Source organism: Lupinus angustifolius, chromosome LG02 (genome assembly GCF_001865875.1).
Source record: "Lupinus angustifolius cultivar Tanjil chromosome LG02, LupAngTanjil_v1.0, whole genome shotgun sequence".
NCBI classification, from domain to species: Eukaryota; Viridiplantae; Streptophyta; class Magnoliopsida; order Fabales; family Fabaceae; genus Lupinus; species Lupinus angustifolius.
Window position 1 is genome coordinate 12,591,611 of NC_032010.1, and position 9,608 is coordinate 12,601,218.

The following is a 9,608-nucleotide window of genomic DNA, read 5'->3' on the forward strand; positions in this document are numbered from 1 at the left end:
CGGCACTGCGAGACCCTAAAGAACTCATCGTAGGATAGGGCCGATGTGATGATATTTTTGGCGCGTAGGTTATGCTGGACCCTCTTTAGGTTCATCGTCCACTAGGTGCTGTGGAACGAAAGGGCCATTGACTATGGATTCCCAAATATCCGAGTCAATGGCTTCTATAAAGATTTGCATGCAGACTTTCCAGTAGGCATACCCTTCACCACTGAATATGGGTGGTCGGTTAATGGATGAACCATCACCACCAAACGGGTTTGTACAACCCATTGTATTTCCCTTAGGATCACGAATACGCGGTTGAGATAGCACTTCATACTAGCTCTGATACCACTTGTTAGGTATCAGTGGCTAAAATACACCTAGAAGGGGGGGGGGTTGAATAGGTGTAGCGGTCAAAGTATCCGCTTTTCGCAAACAACTTATAATGCTGAAACACCCACAGTTTAATCGATTAACATAGAAAGAATAATCGATTAACTACAACTTTTTAATCGATTAAAATTGCTCAAATCGCACAAACAGTTTCAGTTTCTTGTACGACAAGCAACTGAGATCGAAACAAATATACAGATCTAACAGATAAATCAGAGTTACAACACTACAGTATAAAAACAGATTATTACAACTAGTACAACTATACAAAGTAATCGATTAAAGCAATAAAGAGAGTAGGGAAAGAAAAGCGTGCAACAAGGTTTTTATACTAGTTCGTTTGCGGGTCCACTTGCAAACTACATCCAGGGCTCCCGTCTGATCTGGGAGATTTTTCTTCACTATAATCGAAATAACGTTTTACAAACAATTCTTTCAATTACAACACTTAGACACTTTCTTGAAAACTAAAGAACCTTATCCCTTGGTTTGACTCACTTGCTACCGCCCAAGAAAACCTTTCTTGCGGTGTAGCCCCAGCCAAGAACCTATTCTTTCTATCAAGATTTCTAAGCTAATGAAGACGCAATTCAATCTCGTTGGTGGTAAGACACCTAGAGATTCCCAATATTACAACACTTTTACAACAAGAATATAGAGTAATCTAAAGCACTTACAATGCTCAAATTAAAACAATTAACACCTTACTCTACAACTCTAACACATGTCTCATATAAAATGATAATGCATGAGTTCAAAACAGATTTCACAGAATATGAAATCTTTCCAAAAACATCAAGAAATGCATGAACATACAAGATGAAATGATGAGAAACTAAACATGTAATGCCTCTCAATCCTAAAGCACAAAATTCTCTCTTCTCTAATCTCACACATGCAATTTCATGAAGATGCAGCAATTAACACGAAAATATGCTGTAACTCTCTTAAAATCTAACATGCAAGAATGAGCTTAAATTTTGAAAACGCAGTTTATAAAGAAATCATTCTGCAGCCCAGTTAATCGATTAAATCCTTGGTTAATCGATTAACGAGATACAAAATTGTAACTGATTCGGTTTTCCAAGTTTTATGTTCCAACTGCTTTTCAAAAACTTATGTTAATCGATTAAAACTCACCTTAATCGATTAACTGCATATTTCTATGTATATTTTTAAATTGCAATACTCAAATACGTTATGCACTTAACTTTTATATGATGCATGAACACTAAGTAACACTAAGTTTATGCCTAAGATGCATAGATAATATGTATATATATATTATGCATGAACATATTATGAATGTCATATCTCAAAATAAAATGATTTAATGTATTATGTATATGAGACATGTATTGAGTTTACCTAAGCCTTAGACTCAACCTAAACTAATTACTAGTCTAAGTCTAATACCAATCTTGAGGTTTAAGCAGATTGATTTGTTGATGATCTTCAAGCTCTTATGAAACTCACATTGTCCTCATCAATACACATAGTGGGCAAGCTTTCCAAAGTGCTCCTCTTAACATGCGCACATTCAGTAAACAATCTATATGATGAAAGAATATGCAACACATGATTTTGAAATAGATAATTCTTTTATGCACAAACACCATGTATGCCTAACGCAAATGCATGATTCTTACTTATCATATATATATTTAGATGTAATGCCTCAACCTATATGAATTTTATTTTAGACTCTGGTGAGACTTCCATCTAGGGTTTATCTAACCTAAACTCAAAACTAGGCAATCATCTTAGGACGTCTATAATGATAATATAATCCTAAGTCTAAGACTTTGACCTTTGAGTCTTTGGCATGTTGTTTGTTGTGATGTCCACATCTTCAAGCTTCCATTTAACCCATTGTCTATATCAAAACTAAGTAGGTCAATCATGATGGCATCCTTTGACTATTTGTCATTTCAGTATGCAGGCATCTCCTGCACTACCTCAGCAAAAGACAAATTGATATATAATTTCTTAACGATATCTAAGAAATTCCCATATTTATTTTCTAAATTTGCGTTTGCAAATCTCTAGGAAAAAGGAATTGGTGGTACATATGGTGGTGGAGCTACATACTTAGACATCTTTTTAGAATTTTATTCCCCTTCAAGGAGTTGTGTCTTAGTATGTTTCTCTTCCACTTGTGTATCATTTCCAGTTCGATGGACATCCTTGAGTTCCTGCAAACATCCCTGTTTGTATATTAAAGTTGTTAGCTTGTTGGGCAACTCGTTTTCTATCATTTTTCCATGGATGGTCAGATTTTCTATCTTAGAATTCAAATCATTTAACATTTTGAGAGATTTTCATTAATCATGATTTGATCCTCTTGAAATTTATTAAGGTTAGCAAGTATTTTTTTTTACTGACCTTTCATTATTGTTATAAGAGTGGGAGAAAAGGAGAAGATTATACCTGCGAAAACCATGTTGTTGGTTTCCTATTACCTTGCTCATCCCTGTGTTGATTATTTACAATGTTATTGCTCCTCCAAGAAAGGTTGGGATTGTTCTGCCTATATGGTGGGCTGAATTGGTGTTCACTCCTCTCCTTCTAGTCATAGTAGTTGCACGATTCAAGTTGTTGATGGGCTAGTGATCCATATTCAAGTTCAGTGAATTGTTTCCATTCAGACCAACCATGTCCTTTGACTCCACACCCCTCACATATTACAGTAGTAGACCCAATAGCATTAGCATGGTATTTTTACCGTTTTCCAAACCTTTGAGAAAGGTTCTCCAACGTGGAAATTATCTTTTCCATTTGATCTCCTAAATATTCTACAGTAGAGTCTCTCCTTGGATGATGTCTCCTCTCATTCGCTCATTGGTGATGATTGAAAACCACATTCTCTATGAGCTCTGAAGCGACATCAATTCCTTTGCATATAAAGGCACCACCTGCTGAAGAGTCCAACAATTATTGTGAGGGAAAGTGTAGCCCACTGTAGAAGTTTTGAACAGGCATCTAAGGTGGAATACCATGATGAGGGTAAACTTCAGTCAAGTCATTTAATCTTTCCCAAACCTTAACAATTGACTCCCCATCCTTTTTACCGATGTTTAGGATGAGATGCCTATAGTGCACGGTTTTGGAAGGAGGAAAGTATTTGTTGAGAAATGCCTTCTCCAAAATTTGCCATGTTGCTTGAATTTCAGCATTTTGATTCCTTAGTCACATCTTAGCTTTGTCTCTAAGGCAATATAGAAACATGTAGAGACGAATGACATCTTCAGAAGCCCTATGGATCCTTACAGTCTCACAGGATTCCAAGAATTGGTCAATCCTAGAAACAAAAATGAATTACTCATTCATAAAATAAAAGAGAATACCAAATTCTAAATTAGAGAAGTGTAATATAAAACGTGTTCCATCCTTGAGGGATAAGCCCAACAAAACAAATCTAATAATTTGAAAATTAGAAATAGAATCTGCCATCCATAGCCATGGGTGTCGGACACGGCCTGGTCGTGGATCATGGCACATTCACTTCAAGTTGCTTCTCTTCGATCCAAACTCCAAGGCGACTTCTTTTGGCCCTTCAATTATTCTTCGCATAGCCTCAACATCAAATTTCATCTACTTGCACCCAAACTCTACTCTTTTTTGCTTCAATCCACCCAACATGCACAACGTAGTCAAAAAAAACCCGCTCAACCCGAATAAGGAGAAATAAAAACTACACAATCTTAAAGTCCTGATTATGTCTTAAAATGCAAGTTAAATGTAATTCAAATACAACATAATTCCACACTAATCATGCCTTACAACCTCATTTCTTATCCAACTTCTTTAATCTTAGTATATATATTTATGTTGCCTATTGTTTATTATACTTCACAACACACAAAAAATACTCCAACCAAGAAACGATCATCTAAAAAGGAACCACCCCAAGGAGGTTCTCATCAAGTGGTATCATAGGAGAAGACCAGAAGATGATAAGCTTCAGCGGATCAAGACCAAAGTACCTTCCATTAGAAGAAATTATTTGGAGGCTTATTTGGAGTGCGAGTCCAAAATGTAACAAGTATTTGATTGTAATACTTACAATGAAAGCGAAAAGGTAAAAGTAGCAGCCTTGGAATTCAAGGAGTGTGCACATGTGTGGTGGGATCAGTTCCAGAAAGAAAGGAGGAGGTGTGGTGCGAAACTAATTGATACTTGGGAGGATATGAAGGTTGTGACGAGGAGGAGATATGCCCCAAATTCCTATCCAAACGACATTTACAACAAATTGCAAAGCAAACCCAAGGTCATCCAAAAGAAGTTTGATCCAACAAAATTCTTTATGAAGCTCAAAAGGGCATTACAATATAAAACCATAAGGAGAGAAAGAGAGCATGAGATGAGTGAAACAAAAGAAAGAATGAGTTAAACAAAAGAAAGCATGAGTGGAACACTTGTGACAAAAGAAGAGTTGAGTGAAAAGCAAACAAATAGTAAGAAAAACACTTTCAGTGTAAACACATTGAGTGATAATAAAAGTGAAGGACTTTGCTCGAGTGTAAACACATTTAGTGCAAACACTTTGAGTGAAATAAAAGTGAGGAACTTTGCTTGCGTTTTAACTTTCCAAATGAATCTCTAGTGTATAATGGTGATTATTTGAATGTGCATAAAATTTCAAAGGATGCCCCTCAAATTTTGCCACCCATGGAGAAGTATGAAACCATGGAACCCATTCATGATCCACCTAGGAATTTTCAGCTGTGTCATGGAAGCACAATGCAAGAGGACAATAACATTGATTTGGTAGCATCTAATGAAATTTTAAACCATGTTGATTGTGAAAATTATGATTATGTGTGCTTAGAAAATAGATTAGGAGCTGAGTTTCCTTTGCATAATAGGGATGAAGAAATAAATCAATGGTATTATCCTAAGTCTATAGAAAATGAGTACTTGCAATGGAACGAACCAATAGAAAACAAGAAGCATGTCTCAGCCTTGTCAAATTCAAGGGGTTATGGTTGTGTGATTACTAGCCTTGTATGTCTCCCATGTAGTTAAGTTTGGGTTTGTTTCCTTTTTAAGAGATACATTGAACCTTGCCTTGTGGTGCATGTTCATGTGGGAGTTTAGGCATTGATGTATATTTTAATTTTACGTTATTTACTCTGAGCCATGTTGGCTAGCCACACTACTATTTATAACCAAATTTGAGATGAGAAATTAGAACTTGAAACTTGAATGTTGATTGGATTTATCCATCTTTAGTGAGAATTTTCTCATAAGTTCTTGGTTGATCCAAGATTCCCTTATTCTTATCAAGAACCCCAAAGTTCTTTAGCAAACTATACTATGGCATATCAAACAATTCATCATTGTTTGTGGCATCTTACCACCTCATTTCTTATCCAAGTTCTCTTATCTTACTATATATATTTCCACTGCCTATTGTTTATTATAATTCTCAACACATAACAAATACACCAACCAAGAAATGTTCGTCCAATAAATAACACTATATCCGGACAAGAATCAGCCATGTGTCACCTCGGACCACCTTAGGTGGATACTTGGAAAAGAACTTTGATGATCAAGTCAAATCACAAGAATTGGTGACTGGCAAATTGGCTAATAAAATACCAAATCGGGTGTCATAAACAAATATAAAAAGATTGTCGAACCTACATGGACTTGCCGATTATTAACCTTTCAATGAAATATTGCTACTCTAAGTTGGGTTTTAAAAGGTTTGATTGGTTTGTTTGATTCTAATTACGAGTTGAACCCTTAGATAAAAATGCTAGAATATTAAGATGTGGGGATCGAACTTTACTACTCACTATCCACACGTACTAGGTTTGACAAGACAAATTCATTTAGCGGTGATTCTTACATACAAAGGGATCTCAATAGTACTAAAAACTAACGTCTTAGTCAATTTAGTAGCTCATGAAATAAAGCTATACGTTTAGTAATTTTAGACAACAATATAAATATTTATGAATCACAAAACATATATATATTTCTAGTAGCTTATGCTTGTGAAATTGATTTTAATACAACACCTCAAATATACTAATCATTAATGTCTTGGTCATATTAGTGGCTTATTAAAATAGTTCTATGTCAAGTAAATACAATAATAAAATGAATATATATATCTGTGTGTGTGAATTTTTAACACGCCTCTATATGTAGTAGTATATGATAACAAGTTTGAGAGTTATTTAGTTATTTGAATTAGCTCCATATCTAGAAACCAAAACAACAACATCAATGAAGTAACAAATTATCACAAATCTAAGTTCATAATTATAACAATAAGATTAGTTCTCAATTATAGGCTCTTAGAACCAGAACTCCTTCATGACTTCATCTATCCAAAAATCATGCAAAGAAGGTTGTTAATCTACAAAGAAGCATTAAGCAAAATAGGCAACTCATAAAAATCAATACATAACAATTAAGCATAAATTTGAATCCTAGTGTTATACATCAAGTGAGTATTACATTCAATTCCAACAAGGGAGAAGCTTAGCCTAACATTTTCATGAAATCTATAGCAAAGATAAAAATAGAGAAAATACAACCCATACCAGAAGAGATTACCTTTCCGACAAATATACATTTACTCCTCTAATATTTTCCTCTTACATTTACATCTTGTTTCCAGCCTAATCAACCTAGAAGCTAAAAGAACACGAAGACATTCTAATTCTAACCAAAATAGTATAAGAAGACAATTTCCGTTGTGTGAAAAGAGATTTTTGGTCCCTTTTTAACATTATGAATTTTCCATGTTTCGTTGGGTGCATGAAAGTTCTGTTGAGTGCAATTCTTCATCTAGTCTCGATCTTTTAGCTAGCCAAGTGGTGTTGGGCGTATCTTTTTCTCTTGGTGTCGATGTGTTGAACACGACTCCTACGCTAGGCACATGTCTCCTAATCTACGCTTGGCTGATTTCAGGTGTTTCGCACCAATTCGTGTTCCTTTTTGACCTTTTGGTCTCGAAATGACATGAAAACTCATATTATAGGATTTGTGGAACAGATCATCAAGATGAAAAGTATGAAGAACATTTCCTTAGATTTTAGAGTCAAAAGTGTTCAATTATTCTTATTAATTAAGGTAATTGTTACACCTAAGAAGACCTAATTTTCTGTTGAAAACTTTCTATATTGCCCAATTTGGATAAAATGGTTTCTTGAACAATAGTTCTAAGTTCAGGTGTTGTTTACAGATCAGGGAAGTATTAGCATCTCGTTCGCTCTTAATAAAGCAATATCTTCTCTAACCGTATGTACTTTTATACCCTTAAAAAATTATTAAAGAAAATATTTCATTATTTTATTTTTGTGTCTTATAAGAGTTCTTCGTGTTTTTACGTATCCCTAGATGCAATAAGAAAATCAAGACTACGTTGTAGTGGGTTTAAATATGAGTAACTAGATTTGTTTATTTAAAAATAATAATTAGTTAATTTATATTTATCTAGTTCAAGTAGGATGAAGCAGCAAAAACTAATGTCTACACCACATCTCATCTCAAGCAGATTATAAAAATAATTAAAACTTTTCTACTTCAAGAAATATGAAGTAGTAGAAACTAATGTCCTCATCGCATCCAATCTCAAAGAGGTTTCTAAAATAATCAAAGTTTTATCCAGTTCAAGAAAGGTGAAGCATCAAAATTTAATTTCTTCACCACATCCGATCTCAAAGAGGTTTAGAAAATAATTAGAATTTATCTACTTCAAGAAACATGAAGTGTTAGAAACTAATGTTTGCATTGCATCCAATCTCAAAAGGTTTTAAAAATAATTAAAATTATATCTACTTCAAGAAAGGTGAAGTAACATAAACTATTATCTGCATTGCATCCAATACCAAACAGGTTTTGAAAATAATTAAAATTTTATCCTCTTCAAGGAAGGTTAAACACCAGAAACTAATATATGCATTGAATCCAATCTCAAAGAGATTTTGAAATAATTAAAATTTTATGTATTTTAAGAAAGGTGGTAAACCATTTTAAATTAATTAACCACTAAAACATTTAAAAAATGTGATTATCATTAACTTATTATTTATTTTAGAAATTATTATTGCATTAAAAAATTTAAAAATAATAAAGTATATACAAGAAATAACTGAAGGGGGGTAGAATAAGTAAGAAAAAAAGAATTTATGTGTGCGAGAGCCACATGGAGGTGGTTATCGAACACAAAACATGGGGTCATGTGCCAATGATTGGCACCCTAAAGCAAACAGGTATAGTCTGGTGATGATGGCCCACTGAGTGAGCTTGTGACATGTGTCACTTTGTATGCAGGTTCGGTGATTAGAGGCTTGGCAGATGAATATGATAGCTAGAAATGACAATGGAAATCGAACTTGTGGGTACCCACCCAAAATCAAACCGAATTGAATGGGGAAAACCTGATGTGACTAAGTTCTAGTTTGGGTTTAAGTTTTACCTGAGTTCAACTTTCGGGTTCGAGTTTGTTATAGTTGATACCCTACCCTGAAACTCGCCTAGAACCCGATTAATATATGTAAAATTACAAAATTAGACATAAATACATATATAAAACTTATATATATATATATATATATATATATAAATTTGAAAAAATTATATATAGAACCTATATATATATAAATATAAGTTTTGGGCGGGTTCCCTCTTTCTCGCCGGGTTCGGGTTACCCGAAACCTGACAGGTTCGGGGAATGGTTGCTAAAGATGACAATGTAAACCCCTGCTTAATTTCGATAAAACTAATCTTCTTATGTTGTTGAAATAGGTTGTAGTAACGAGGGTAATTTATTAGTTAGATTTTACCCACGAAAAATACCAAAATTCTCTCCCCTCACCCTTAACCATCACTCCCCTAAAATGATATATTTTCCTTTCCTCAAACCCTTTCTGCCACTCTTCTTTAGCTTACACCACTATAGTTCTATTGTCCATGAAAGCATTTGTTCCATGTGTTAGGTATCAGTGGTTAAAATACACCTAGAAGGGGGTTGAATAGGTGTAGCGGTTAGAGTATCAGCTTTTAGAAAACAACAGTAATGTTGAAATAACCCCAGATTAATCTATTAACAGACAAAGAATAATCAATTAACGCAAGCAATTTAATCGATTAAAATAGCTCAGATTACACAAAACAGGTTCAGTTTCTTGCACGACAAACAACTGAGATCGAAGCAAATATACAGAGCTAACAGATATATCAGAGTTACAAAAGTATAGTATAGA